Raw genomic sequence first — 14,348 nt, 5'->3', positions numbered from 1 at the left:
ACTTTTGGTGTGCAGGCCCTACAGCTCTCAGTCTAATCAAAGTTCTATACCAGAACAACCAGCTAAGTTACAATATTGGTAAAGACAACCAAAAGCAAATTTTCTTAAAATGATTGACTGGCAAAGACAAAATATGTAGATGGCATATATTAGACAAATCTAGTAATCAAGTGGCCCATGGTGATCCTACCAAGGCATTTGGAAACATGTATGTTTTATTGATATGTTGCTGTATTTTATTATAGCGGCACAATGGTGCCATATAGTTTATGGTTTCTGTCATGCTAACGTGTTATGGTAGTGTTTGTAGGATGAGCAGGTACAGAAAAGATAAGACTTGTTGTTTACCAGATAATGACAGAACGTAAGTCCACAAAAATAGTTCTTTATTTTTGGTTGCTCAAATAAATAAAAAAGTTATCAGACCATATATGATCTTCAGAACAAGACCGGTATAGTAACACTTACAGTGAAACTATTTACAAAACAAAAATAACAAAAGGAAAAATGACTAAATGCATTAAACAAGTTGCTAGAGTTGATAAACACTCAACAGCAATCTCCCACTCATAGCCATGCATGGTCCAAGTGCTGATTGGCAGTGACTCTCTCTCACTCTCTCTTCTTATTTAAAAATGAAATGGCTGCTTAAGTCACAGAAGAGACCTAATGCTGCCAACTACTGGTCAAATAAAAAACAAATATTTTAATTCTTTATAATGAATTAATCAATCAGTATCCTGAATATACTTAATAAACCTATAATAATTATCATCACCAAATAAAGGGTGGTGTATTTCCTTAATTAAGTCTTCTAATATTTCAAATGTCAATATATTACCCGGATTATAAAAAAAATAAAACTAATTCAGTATTGTTACATTTAACCTCAATTACATTACAATTCATATCCAGAAATACTACATTTCAACTGCCCCTTTAACCAAGACAAATCATTTCTGAAAATGTATACTGCTCACTAATAAACGTTTAAAATTCCTGACCATTTGCTATTTAACTTCTGGCATTCCATCGTCCTTGAGGAGCTGACACACCCACAATTCATGGAAGTCTGCACCCCTAGCAGACTGAAAGCCACCAGGGAGATGGAAGAGAGTCGAAACAGCTGGGTTCAGATAGGCAGAAGGAGGGAAAAAAAGAAACTTCGTCAAACACAACCACCAGAAATCCAGAAAGCCAACACATTTGAGCCACTTCAACATTTACATGACCAAAACCAACATCACGAGAATGAAAGAAACAACACCCAGGACCCTATAAACAGTGCTGACCAGGCAGCAAAAAGAAGGGAGGTCATGATTGTTGGGGACTTTCTTATGTTCTTATGTTCTTCTTATGAATATATCCATGCATTAAGTTGACCCTTCACACTTCTGGCTACATTTATCAACCAAGTTGTATGCCTGTTCAAACATATTATGTTTGATACATTTAAATACTTCATTGCAGATTTCATTATGATTTTTATTTTCTCAGACCTTTTTTTTCCTGTTTGTGCAGTACAATTCATCACTTCTATCATAAACCCCAAAAACGGAGACTTACTAACGATCAACGCATCATCCTTAAATCCTGTATTGTAAAGTACTTTTTTAGTCATTACTGAGTTGTGCAGACACAGAACCACCAACTTAAGAACATAAGAACATAAGAAAGTTTACAAACGAGAAGAGGCCATTCAGCCCATCTTGCTCGTTTGGTTGTTAGTAGCTTATTGATCCCAGAATTTCATCAAGCAGTTTCTTGAAGGATCCCAGGGTGTCAGCTTCAAAAACATTACTGGGGAGTTGGTTCCAGACCCTCACAATTCTCTGTGTAAAAAAGTGCCTCCTATTTTCTGTTCTGAATGCCCCTTTATCTAATCTCCATTTGTGACCCCTGGTCCTTGTTTCTTTTTTCAGGTCAAAAAAGTCCCCTGGGTCGACATTGTCTATACCTTTTAGGATTTTGAATGTTTGAATCAGATCGCCGCATAGTCTTCTTTATTCAAGACTGAATAGATTCAATTCTTTTAGCCTGTCTGCATACGACATGCCTTTTAAACCCGGAATAATTCTGGTTGCTCTTCTTTGCACTCTTTCTAGAGCAGCAATATCCTTTTTGTAACGAGGTGACCAGAACTGAACACAATATTCTAGGTGAGGTCTTACTAATGCATTGTAAAGTTTTAACATTACTTCCCTTGATTTAAATTCAACACTTCTCACAATATATCCGAGCATCTTGTTGGCCTTTTTTATAGCTTCCCCACATTGTCTAGATGAAGACATTTCTGAGTCAACATAAACTCCTAGGTCTTTTTCATAGTTCCCTTCTTCAGTTTCAGTATCTCCCATATGATATTTATAATGCACATTTTTATTTCCTGCATGCAATACTTTACACTTCTCTCTATTAAATTTCATTTGCCATGTGTCTGCCCAGTTCTGAATGCTGTCTAGATCATTTTGAATGACCTTTGCTGCTGCAACAGTGTTTGCCACTCCTCCTATTTTTGTCTCGTCTGCACATTTAACGAATTTGCTTACTATACCAGAATCTAAATCATTAATGTAGATTAGGAACAGCAGAGGACCCAATACTGATCCCTGTGGTACACCACTGGTTACCTCACTCCATTTTGAGGTTTCTCCTCTAATCAGTACTTTCTGTTTTCTACCTGTTAACCACTCCCTAATCCATGTGCATGCATTTCCTTGAATCCCTACTGCGTTCAGTTTGAGAATTAATCTTTTATGCGGGACTTTGTCAAATGCTTTCTGGAAATCTAAATAAACCATGCCATATGCTTTGCAATTATCCATTTTCAATGTTGCATCCTCAAAAAAGTCAAGCAGGTTAGTTAGACACGATCTCCCTTTCCTAAAACCATGCTGACTGTCTCCCAGGATATTGTTCCCATATAGGTAATTTTCCATTTTGGATCTTATTATAGTTTCCATAAGTTTACATATAATAGAAGTCAGGCTTATTGGTCTGTAGTTACCTGGATCGGTTTTGTCTCCCTTTTTGTGGATCGGTATTACGTTTGCTATTTTCCAGTCTGTCGGTACAACCCCTGTGTCAAGAGACTGTTGCATGATCTTGGTTAGCGGTTTGTAAATAACTTCTTTCATTTCTTTGAGTACTATTGGGAGGATCTCATCTGGCCCAGGGGATTTGTTTATTTTTAGAGCTCCTAGTCCCTTTAACACTTCTGCCTCTGTTATGCTAAAGTTATTTAAAATTGGATCGGAACAGGTCGACATGTGGGGCACGTTGTCCGTGTCCTCCTTTGTAAAAACCTGTGAAAAGTAATCATTTAATATATTTGCTATTTTTTTTCTTCATCTATGATTTTGCCATTTGTTTCTCTTAGAAATTTAACCTCCTCTTTGAATGTTGTCTTGCTGTTATAATATTGGAAAAACATTTTAGAATTGGTTTTAGCCCGCTTAGCAATATTGATTTCTATCTCTCTCTTGGCCTTTCTAACTTCCTTTTTGTGTTTGCAGTTCCAAGTACTCTTTCTGTGTACTTTGTTTTTGGTCCCTTTTAAACGCTCTGTAAAGTGCCTTTTTTCTCTGAATATTTTTTTTTAATTGATCTATTAAACCATTTTGGCCATTTTGTTTTAGATTTAGATTTGTCTACTTTTGGGATGTAATTGTTTGTCCTCTAGTACTACATTTTTTAAAAAACAGCCATCCTTTTTCTGTGGATGTTTTCTCTATTTTACTCCAATCTACTTCTGTTAGTCTCTGTTTTATACCTTCATAGTTTGCTTTTCTAAAATTGTAAACCTTAGCTTTAGTCATTACTTTTGGGGGTTTTAAAAAATACTTCAAATGAGACCATGTTGTGGTCTGAGTTTGCCAATGGCTCTCTGACCTCTGTTTTAGTTATTCTGTCTTCATTATTTGAAAAGACTAAATCAAGGCATGCCTCCCCTCTAGTCGGTGCCTTGACAAATTGCGTTAGGAAGCAGTCATTTGTCATTTCCACCATTTCAATTTCGTCCGTCGTGCTCCCCATCGAGTTTTCCCATTTTATATGGGGGAAGTTGAAATCCCCCATTAGTATGGCTTCTCCTTTTCTACACACATTTCGAATGTCATTGTATAACAGATTATTTTGCTCAGCGTCTGAATTTGGCTGTCTATAGCATGCTGCTATTATTATGCCCTTTGAATTTGTGTCCATTATTCGGACCCATATTAATTCTGCATTGTTTTCTTTGTCCTGATTTAACAATTGGGCTTCAAGACTATTTCTTATGTATAGTGCTACCCCTCCGCCTTTTCTGTCCTGCCTGTCTTTCCTATATAGTGTGTACCCAGTAATATTATATTCGTCTCCATCACTCTCAGACTACCAAGTTTCTGTAACACCTGTCACATCGTAGTTACTTGTTAGTGCAGTAGCTTCAAGTTCTAACATTTTGTTTCTGAGACTTCTAGCATTAAGATAAATACATTTAATAGTTGTCTTTCCTGAGTTGTTGCCCTTGTTTTCATGTGGTCTCCCTTCTGTTTTTTTGTTTTCTCCCCCCTTCCTTTCTAGTTTAAATGCTTCTGGACTGCCTGAAGGATCCTTTCTCTGAGTAGATTGGTTCCCTTTCTGTTTAAGTGCAGTCCGTCCCACCTATATAGATAGTCCTTGTTGTAGAATGTGCTCCAATGTTCAAGAAAGGTGAAGCCTTCCTGTGTGCACCACAATTTCAGCCATGCATTTTGATTTTGTATTTCCAGCTGTCCATATGGTCCTTTGCAAGGTGCCGGCAGTATCCCAGAAAATACCACAGTTTTGGTCTTGTCTTTTAATTTCCTTCCTAGCTCTCTGAATTTGTTTTGCAGGGTGTCTTGGTCTGTCTCTCCCAATGTTGTTTGTACCGATGTGGATGACTACTACCGGGTCGTCTCCTGTTTGTTCTAGGAGCCTGTCCACATTCTTAGTGATGTGCTTGACAGAGGCTCCTGGAAGGCATTACACTGTTGTAGTAAGGGAGTCCAAGCTGCGAACTGAACTTGCTGTGTTTCTCAATATGGAGTCCCCAACAATCATGACCTCCCTTCTTTTTGCTGCCTGGCCAGCACTGTTTATAGGGTCTTGGATGTTGTTCCTTTCATTCTCTTGATGTTGGTTTTGGTCATCTAAATGTTGAAGTGGCTCAAATTTGTTGGGTGTCTAGATTTCTGGTGGTTGTATTTGACGAAGTTTCTTTTTTTCCCCTGCTTCTGCCTATCTGAACCCAGCTGTTTCGACTCTCTTCCATCTCCCTGGTGGCTTTCAGTCTGCTAGGGGTGCAGACTTCCATGAATTGTGGGTGTCAGCTCCTCAAGCTCCTTTTCTAGCAGGCTTAATCGTTGAAGCAAGTCCTGGATCGTGCGGCACTTTACACAAACTTGGTTGAGCTCTGTTGGGTTTTCTTGGATTTCCCACATTATGCAGTTGTCACAGATTACTGGCTTGAAGACCTTTTTTTTTGGAAGTTTAGTTTAGCTTCTGCAGCTGTCAACCTGCTTTCAAACTGCTTCTAACTGCGTTGTACTTGTCCACGACTGTACTTCTCCCACGATGTCGCTTCCACACGCTGTCGCTGGGAAGTCTGCCTGCCTTTTGTTTGTTTGTGCTGCGGGCTCCGCCTCTCCCCCGTGTCTCAGAACGCCACGGAATTTGAATCAGCTGCTCCGAGTTTCAGCTTGTTATCAGAAAAATACACGCAGCTGTAAGGCTTTAAGCTGCAGTGTTTTCTGATTAAAGCAACTCCAGATTTAAAGATGTAATTCCTCCTTTCTGCTTCTAACTGTGTTGTACTTGTCCACGACTGTACTTGATCTCTACTTGTCCACGACTGTACTTGATCTCTACTTGTTACTTTTGTTTAACAATCCGAACTGCCTCAGCATACAAGATAATTCCATTTGGTTTTTTTATTTTATGTACTTCCTTAGCCTTTTTATAAACTTTACAACATCCATACGCTGCCCTGTGATTACCCCCACAATCACAACATCAAATTACTTGTTCTTCCGCACATTTCCCATAATCATGTTCACTTACACACTTTGGACACCTTTGCTTAGCTCTGCAAATCCCTGCTACTGTACAAACCTTTGACATTTAAAACATCTAAGTGGTGCCTGAATATATGGTTTAACTGGATATAACTGATATCCTATATATACCTTTTCTGGCAAAGTAGATCCCTCAAAAGTAAGCGTCACAGCCATAGTGGGCGTGTTTTTTCCATCTCCAAACTAATCCTTAATACATCTATGACTTTCCCTAGCTTAATACATCCTAGTAGCTCTTCCAAATTTGTATCCAATGAATTACCATAAATCACTCCTGTGAACTGGTGAAGTCCACATAAGTATGAGATGTGTACGTAGTGCCTGTTTTGGTGCAGAAGAACGTGACAGAGACCCAGGTCCAAGGAGATTTCGGTTTTAATGATTTTCCTTTTCCTCTTATATTCTACAAATGAACACACAGAAGTTCCAATTATCAAGACAAATAATAACACAACTCAAATAAACACAGTCCAGGACTTTTTGTGGAACGAGACCCTCAGGTAAGAAATGGCTTGCTGTATCCAAGTTTCTTTGGTAGTGGCTTGGTATTGTGGCTTCTTTCTCTTTTCCAGGTTGTCGCGGACATCCACCAGATGGCGCTGTGGAGTTGTGGTAGTCCCCGTCCTACTCACAGGTTTGTAATCCCGACGGCCCCGGAAGCCTGTTTGCGGTATAGTGCGGCCCCAACACCCGGCCAACCTTTTGTAAAGGTAAGTAATAACACTGCTGTGTAGAATAGAATTAATACAGGTGAAAAACAGTGAGCACTGAGCGTTCTCTAACTCTCGCCTCTCTTTTGTTGCAGGTTCCACTGTTCCCCGGACATACAATAAAGTTGTTTTCATTTAAATCACTCTTTCTCTGTCCCTGCGCAATTTGTACACCGTTCAACTCTTCCAGCCGAACACAGTTCTCCTGGGTTAATCACTTGCCCAGTTTGTGGGCTTTTGATACAGTCTTTAAGCACTCTGTTTACAGACACACAAGTCCCGTACTTCCATAGCTCCCAGCATATCAACAGTACAACACAGCGTACTCACTCTACAGCGGACAGTGTTCTCTGCGTTGCTCCGATGCAGGGAAGCCTGTAGTCCGCCGTGTTGTTTCCAAGGTAAAACCACCGTGCACAGTCCCGCTGTAGAAACAATGGTTGTCTCCGACTGGTGACAATGGTAGTCCGCAAGGTTGCTTCAATGGAATGTCCCACTACGCTGTACCGTTTTAGAAACGAGTGTTACAATTGTATTCCTCTGAGTTACCACTGGTTAATTTCCCAATTTCGCCCCCAATGCCGCTGCCCACTTTCGTCTGGGTTAGGTACTCTCCCGTCCCACGGCTCGTGTGTGCACCTGCTCTCCCTCTCCCCTCTAGCTGATTCCCGCAGCTTTTTAAAGCTACCGCTGTTACCCGTCATGCACGGTATGTTTGCCCCGTTGTTGGGAATTGTAGTTCCTAGTTGTTCTGGGTCTCTAACCCCTTTGACACTCTTAATTTCACACTCCCTTTACCCGATTTAACATTTCTTGGTATATAACTGTCAATTATTGTTTTCCACAAACTAATTACCGTTAATGCCTTATCTCTTTGTTCCTTATTTTTTACAAAATATCAATATCCCATCTGCCAATTTCTTAATTTGTTTCACATCTGCATCATGCTTTTAATCCATCTTGCTAATCTAAGTGGGCTAAAAGCTCCTAGAATCTTCTCTTCCTCTACTGCTTTAAAAATAATAATAAAATCCTCCTTACTGCATACAAAGCCCCCCTTTCATAAGCGGAATTTTCGTGTGGGCAGGTGCAGTTGTACCTCCTGGGCCTTGAAACCGACGATTAGGGGCCCCTCACACTGCCCTTTCACACACACAGACTGGCATTGAATTCAATACTGTTAATAAAATATTATTGCTTCACATGCTTATTTAAGGTTTCTAGTTAATTATGTAATTTTTAATGTTAGCCTTTAGGTGTAATTCGGGGGATGCCATAGAGGGCTCTCTCCCGCCTTGCGCTGCTTTTTTCTTATCCTAAGTCCTTTTCTTTAGCTAGTCTTACCTTCCCTCCGTGGCGTTCTGCCCGGTAAGCATCCACCGATCTCTTCCGGGTGGAAGCTGATCCCAGTTCAGTCTCATTTAGCATTTCCAGCCAACCATTCAATGCAGCGCTCACCTCGTCAATTATTAGGACTGGCCAGCGCTGCTGCACTTATGTTATTGACTGCCCCTCCTGTCTATCTCTCTCTCTCTTTTGTACTTTAACCCAGCACTATTTCCGCTTCCTTGTCCGTGTTTGTTTTTTGTTCCTCCTCCTCCCCACCTCTGCTCTTTTCTATATCGCACTGTCCGCATAGGGCTCCCTCAGGGGGGGGAAGTGAGTCTCACTCCCCCGGCTGTCTGGGTCGGCCTCTCTTCTCAACCACTGCCGCCCGACTGTTCCTCGCCGGCCTGAGGGGACCCCCGGCCACATCCTATTCTTCTGCTGCTTATGCGCTAAGCCTTCCAGGCCTCAACCTTGCTGTCCCATCTCCTCTCTTCCATTTCAGGTCCAGGACCATTTCAGCCCCACCATGCAGTCGGCCGTGCCTCCACCCATCCGAGCGGGCCCCGACCGTGGGGGGGGGGTTTCTCTGTTTTCGTCTCTCCTAAACGGACCCGAGACACTTTTCCTAATCTCTGCACGCCGCCCAGCTGCCTGCTTAGCTGCCTGAGGATGCTGCACTGAGTTGCGAAGGATCTGTCCTTTTGTCCTGTTCGTCCCCTTCCTGTCTGTTGCTCCACTAAACGCCCAGCAGCCAGAGGATGCTGCCTGACCCGTCGGGAGCGAGAGTCAGATTTGTTGTATGTTATATGTCTAAACTTTTCTCTTTCTCTCTCACTTTTACGTCACCCAGCAGTCAGAGGATGCTGCCTGACCCGGCGGAAAGTGTTTATATCTAATCTTTTGCTCTTCTCGTGTCTCCCTCTCTACGTCACCTAGCAGGCAGAGGATGCTGTCTGACCCGACGAGAAGGGAAACTCTTCATCCACCCTATCTCGTCCTGCTATCAGTATCTGTTGTGTGAAATTTTAATTGCTTTAAATTTTAGAAGGAAGTTGATGTGGAGGTAAATAAGACAATTACTACACAGAGTAATTCCAAATAAGGTCCGCTTTATTTCACACCCTTGATACAATGATAGACAAACACACATACAAGAATATATTAATCAGAGATATAATATACTCATAGAGACGCAACTGAACTAATCCTTACCCTTCCAAGCAGATCGGGAGAGCCCCTCGACCCTGGTAAGAGAAAGCAGCTGTCTCCAAAACTACCGAGCAGGACTGCGCAAATCCTCACGGCCGACTCTCCTCAAACAAAGGTTATATTAATCACAGATCAATACAACCCATGAGACGCAACTGAACTAATTCTTACCCTTGCAAGCAGATCGGGAGAGCCCCTCGACCCTGGTAAGAGAAAGCAGCTGTCTCCAAAAATACCGAGCAGGACTGCGCATATCCCCACGGCTGACTCTCACCAGAGCAGGGGGGGAACCCGTCCTTTATAGCTTACCAAGTTAGGCTTCCGCGTGTGAGAGAGTAATTGGCCAGATCACTTTCTCGAGGCTCGCCCTGTGAATCATTTCTGTAAGCTATCCCTTTTCCCATAACATTCTGAGACAAACAAGATAGATAAGCGATACAAAAACAAGTTCGTTGAGCAGTACGAAAACAAGTTAGATAAACAGTACAGAAACAAATTATACAAGCAGTACAGGTTATTACAGGGCAAGGGCACAGATGGACTCGAACGCATTTCTATAACTTTCTAGAACTTTTTTTTTTATTTCATTCGGCCCTTCGGTCGAGATCCATCTGTGCACTGCCAAATACATTGTAATTCTGCGAAGATAGATACATAAACATATTTGCCATACACATAAAAGAAATACAATCCCCAATAATATTGAGATGGGGTGGATTAATATATTTAATATTCCTTTAGCCTTTGGTGACCATCCCTCAAATATGGACCACCACGCATCTTGTGCATTACGTTCAATAACTTTCCCTAACCCTAAGATTGTATTTTGTGCCATTATCGTTTTAATTTTTAATACAGTAGCATTGTGTTGATGTTGTTTTGTTATAAACACCCAGAATAAGGCACATAAGTAAGTTGTGGATGGGCATGCACCGTACTTATACATAACTTCGTGCAAAATTTCCCTCAATGGCTCATGTCTCCATTCACACAACCCCTTTCCGTCTGTAAAACATGGGTTAGTACGTCCTGTCCTTAATAAGCAAACCATGCCTTGGTCTGTCTTGTCACAATCTAGTAAATCATATGTCTGATTAGTATGTATATCCAACCATGTGCCTGTAACCTGGAGATACCAGTGGGCTCCCCCAGCAATTATGGGATGCACATAGTATTTACATACAGGTGTCACTCTCGTTACATTATGCATAACATATCTCCCCATACACATAGTATTGTTACACATAGTAGATTATTTTATCACGTTCACCCATAACTCTGAAATGTTCCAAAATTGTTATATTCATGATTATCTTGTCGTAAAATCAATGATTGTACTTTGGTGCATTGGTGATATGCATATAACATTTGCAATGTACATTCTGTCCAGTTCATCCACTTGGTAATGTTCTGCCACTGTTGTAGAGTTACGTTAGTTATGTCCATGACCATCTTGGATGCTACTCGGTCCCAGTACGCTTGATACACATGCATGAGCGCACCGTCGGGCATCCACTGTACAACTTTATTCAGGGCTATCCGAGTATTATAGCCCACATTTTGCAATTTTTACAGCACCACAGTGTCCCAGTACGCTGGCGAATGAACACTTTGTATTACCATTGCAGGTGAAGTTATCTTGGGTTCGGGTTTTGGTGTAGTTATTCCAGCTCAGTGTGACCCAATCCGGCTTTGTTAATTGATGTCCTGGAGACCAGGCCTGCAGCATCCCCACCACTGCCAATATTGCCATCGTTCGCCATACCCAGTGCTTCATGGTGAATCTGCAAACAAACACACACACACTCACAACTCATTAGTTTTCTCTTACATAACATTTAGTAGCTGGGACATGTTCCCATCCTTCCTTGCCAGGTTTTATTATAGCCACCGTGTTATCTTTCCCTACAGCAATTACGTCGGCTGGCTGTGGCGGTCCTTCGCCTGTTGTACCCACACTTTAGCTCCATTAACATCTGTGGACCCAAACCCTCCTGTTCCTCTAGTTGTGCTGATCAAAGGTTTATTTACTTCTGTGACATTTTTTTTTTTAAAATATTTGGAACGCTAAAACTAGCCGGTCCTTCCATCCTCTCAGTATGTTGCCACTACTTTAATTTCCTTCAATTGCATTTTCATCATTTATACCCTATATTCACATTAACCAACAGGCTGTCTATCACACCAGTACCACAATCCATCAAGCCTGCAGTCCTATACTGCACCATCAATAATCTCATGTCACTCACGATTTATTCATGTTTCAGTTATCACATTAATCTAATTATCATCACCTCTCCTGCAAGAAGCTCCGTAAAAAACTAATTGTAACCAACATAAACAAAACACATCGTAAACATGTGTGCAAACATCCCATTTCACATCACTCGCGTAGCTCTGAGTGACACTGCTTTTGTCTCCTGCATCACTGCCTAATAATAGGATCTGTGCTCAAGTCCAAAAACTCAGAGTAATCTTCCACATCCACACGCACATTCCCTGCTCCTGTTACATGAACGTATACATTACTGTTCTATATATATATATATATATATTCCCTTTTTGCCATATTTTAAAACATAGTCTATGTTCTATATTCTCCAGTCATCCATTTGATGACCCTCAATATTATCTTCTAACATATTTGGAGTTGATCAGACTCCCAACAAAACACAAAACTAACAAACAAACAACAACACTTTTTAGTTTTGTCTTGTTTTTACCAATATTCCGTATTTAAAGCTATGCTTAACGAAGCGTAAACTTTTATTTTGGTTTACTGCACATTTAATTTACACTTTTGTATGTGCTATTTGGGCTTAACTGGAACTTATTGTCTGATTGTTCCTTATCTGTATCACCTAATGTGGACAGTTAAGTTAGAGGCTTATCCTATTGCCCCCTTATTGTGACTTATAAACCAAACAGTAAAAACAAAGACAAAACAGGTGTAACAAATTCTCTCAAAAACAAACATAAAACATAAATCCGAGTATGCCCGTACATGTTAAGCACTACAAACCCGTATAACTAGTCCTTAGACATATTGTATTTTGCTTGTTTCAATAGTTTAAACCAAGATTCTGGCAGCCCTCCGCCCTTTCTTAATTCTAGTGCCCCATCACTATAAATGGTTTCATCCCATTCAGGCAGCACCTCAGGCTCAAGCCCCTTATTCTTGCATTTAAACATTGTGATTATTTACGTCCAAACTTCCTTTTAGAATCCTGCCGACAACGCCAATAATGTTGTGTGAAATTTTAATTGCTTTAAATTTTAGAAGGAAGTTGATGTGGAGGTAAATAAGACAATTACTACACAGAGTAATTCCAAATAAGGTCCGCTTTATTTCACACCCTTGATACAATGATAGACAAACACACATACAAGAATATATTAATCAGAGATACAATATACTCATAGAGACGCAACTGAACTAATCCTTACCCTTCCAAGCAGATCGGGAGAGCCCCTCGACCCTGGTAAGAGAAAGCAGCTGTCTCCAAAACTACCGAGCAGGACTGCGCAAATCCTCACGGCCGACTCTCCTCAAACAAAGGTTATATTAATCACAGATCAATACAACCCATGAGACGCAACTGAACTAATTCTTACCCTTGCAAGCAGATCGGGAGAGCCCCTCGACCCTGGTAAGAGAAAGCAGCTGTCTCCAAAAATACCGAGCAGGACTGCGCATATCCCCACGGCTGACTCTCACCAGAGCAGGGGGGGAACCTGTCCTTTATAGCTTACCAAGTTAGGCTTCCACATGCGAGAGAGTAATTGGCCAGATCACTTTCTCGAGGCTCGCCCTGTGAATCATTTCTGTAAGCTATCCCTTTTCCCATAACATTCTGAGACAAACAAGATAGATAAGCGATACAAAAACAAGTTAGTTGAGCAGTACGAAAACAAGTTAGATAAACAGTACAGAATCAAATTATACAAGCAGTACAGGTTATTACAGGGCAAGGGCACAGATGGACTCGAACGCATTTCTATAACTTTCTAGAACATTTTTTTTTATTTCAGTATCTAACCTCAATGTTACTAAGCACCATTCCCAAACTCCATCACTCAATCTCGCCATCCCTCTCAAACTCGTCTCACTCTTAAACTCTCAAATCTCACCCCCTCTCAAGCCGCGTAAGCAACCAGAGAAATCCTCTCCGTTTGTCTCGCTCTCAATATCTCACTCCCAATTTTGCCTCCTCTCAAGCCCTCGTAGGCAACCAGTGAATTAGAAATTATACACCATTACGTACATTGACTCCCCATTATTGGTAAATTCTTTCTTCTAAAGAATCTCTATGTTTACATACATACAGATACGTTTCCCGCTTTCATGTCTTGTTGTCAAGGTATATGACGTTGTGTTGATAGTGTTGTGCGTGCGTGGGTGACTGTTGACATGGAGAGGAGAAAAGTTAAATCGGGCGCCGAAAAGCAAAAAGAAAGGGAGCATAAAAAACACTTGCTTCAGCATCATCATGTGTTCCCTTGACTAATTTTTTTCACGAACAGATTGACAGGCTGACAGCGACAGCTCCTCCAAAGGCACCGTACTGTACACACAAGCTAATGTGAGTAATTTTGCGATTGCTGATGATGACGCCGCTGTTGAATACATGGAACACCAGGCTACTTCAAGTCAGCCAGTTGACACAAACCTCGCATTCAAATTAGACACTCAGGAGCCTTACCAGATCTTTTCTTTACTTTTCAAATACCAGATCCTAACCCCTGCCATAGTACGAGCTCTGATCCATTTTGGCCCATGCGAACCTGGCCTGAAAGATGACTATTCAGATTTTCCCTACGATGATGATCAACGACGATTTAATGAACAGCGAACAGTACTTGCACAATAGACAGACACTGGCTTGTTTACTTGCCAAAGTTAGGTTGCCTGCATTGTTTTTGTTGCTGGTTCTTTGCCTACAGAAAAAGTGAACATTACAGTGACACATGGGCTGATCCTAATAAGGGGTTTTCGAGTTTTTGTAATGGAATATAGAGGCTA

The 14,348-nt window shown here is 41.1% G+C and overlaps 1 long non-coding RNA gene across 1 annotated transcript; it reads right to left on the bottom strand.

The window, feature by feature from the left end:
• Positions 1–9,208: 9,208 nt before the first annotated feature.
• Positions 9,209–13,327, bottom strand: LOC131699617 (uncharacterized). The gene is made up of 2 exons (XR_009308221.1): positions 12,773–13,327; positions 9,209–11,109 (listed from the first exon to the last, which is right to left on the bottom strand). It is a non-coding gene; the product is annotated as an uncharacterized LOC131699617 (long non-coding RNA).
• Between the last annotated feature and the right edge of the window lie 1,021 nt (positions 13,328–14,348).

Source organism: Acipenser ruthenus, chromosome 2, assembly GCF_902713425.1.
Source record: "Acipenser ruthenus chromosome 2, fAciRut3.2 maternal haplotype, whole genome shotgun sequence".
Taxonomy (NCBI): Eukaryota; Metazoa; Chordata; class Actinopteri; order Acipenseriformes; family Acipenseridae; genus Acipenser; species Acipenser ruthenus.
This window is presented reverse-complemented; position numbering and strand designations above follow the sequence as displayed.